This window comes from Palaemon carinicauda, chromosome 39 (genome assembly GCF_036898095.1).
Source record: "Palaemon carinicauda isolate YSFRI2023 chromosome 39, ASM3689809v2, whole genome shotgun sequence".
Lineage (NCBI taxonomy): Eukaryota > Metazoa > Arthropoda > Malacostraca > Decapoda > Palaemonidae > Palaemon > Palaemon carinicauda.
The window spans coordinates 66,259,526-66,261,154 of record NC_090763.1 but is presented as its reverse complement, the minus strand read 5'-3'; positions in this window follow the sequence as shown (position 1 = coordinate 66,261,154).

The window sequence follows — 1,629 nt, the reverse complement described above, 5'->3', positions numbered from 1 at the left end:
TAGTAGGTTGTTTTCGAGAGAGAGAGAGAGAGAGAGAGAGAGAGAGAGAGAGAGAGAGAGAGAGAGAGAGAGAGAATGTTATGTGGCACATCTAAGGACATCTAATTGGTTATGATTATATTATGAATATTTACTGTTATTAAATGATGATAATATATATATATATATATATATATATATATATATATATATATATATGTGTGTGTGTGTGTGTGTGTGAGTTTATATATTTATTGATATATATATATATATATATATAGATATGTATATATATATATATATAATATATATATATATATATATATATATAGATATATATATATATATATATATATATATATATATATATATATATATTTATATATATATATATGTGTGTGTGTGTGTGAGTAAATATATTATATATATATATATATATATATATATATATATATATATATAAATATATATATACATATGTATGTATATATATATATATATATATATATATATATAATATATATATATATATATACACACACATTTATATACATACATAGATATATATAACTACTACTTTCTAAAGATATGATACATCATGATCAAATCATTTTTATCATTATTATCATTACTACCACTATTATAACAACAACTACTACTAACACACAAAGTAGTCAGAGTTACATTAATCCTAAAATCAATAAGTGGAAGCCGACATTTGTTACCAAAAAAGTCTTATCTCAACTTTTATTTTTCGATTCTTATCCTTCTTATCTTTCTTATCACTTAGTCACGGGTCCTTTTGGTCTTCTCTCAGCTGCTGCTTTTTACTGCTTTTATTGATTTTATGTGATAGGCTGTTCATTCTTTGAAACTGGATTGTTTACATAACAAGCAATGCTATAGAAATTGTGACGATAACTGGGTGTGGTTAGGCCTATACTCATTTTTTTTTTAATTAGGCGCATTTGAACTGAATCGGAGCGGTGCCCTTTTAGCTCGGAAATGTTTCCTGCTATCTGATTGGTTAGAATTATCTTGTCCAACCAATCAGCGATCAGGAAACTTTTCGGAGCTAAAAGGGCACCCCTGAAGTTGGGTCTAGACCAGTTCAGTTCGTTTTGTTATCTTGGTGTAGCTGATTCGAGTTTTGCTCTGTTGTTCCTAATTTTATGCGCATGTATATATATATATATATATATATATATATATATATATATATATATATATATATATATATGTATATATATATATAGATAGATAGATAGATAGATAGATGGATATATATATGTATATATATACATATATATATATGTATATATATGTGTAGATATATATATATATATATATATATATATGCGTGTGTCTGTGTGTATATATGTGTGTATATATATATATGTGTGTGTGTGTTTTTAAATGTATACATACATACATACATACATACATACATACATACATATATATATATACATATATATATATATGTGTGTGTGTGTGTGTGTGTGTTTCTTCATAAATATACATGAAATTTGGCAACATGATTTTGCATTAGAAATCGATAAAATTATCTCAATTTTCTGAATGGGAAAATTTTTATCTTAGCTCACAGAAAAAAAAAATAATTTTATTTAATCTCTTCCCTCAAGATAT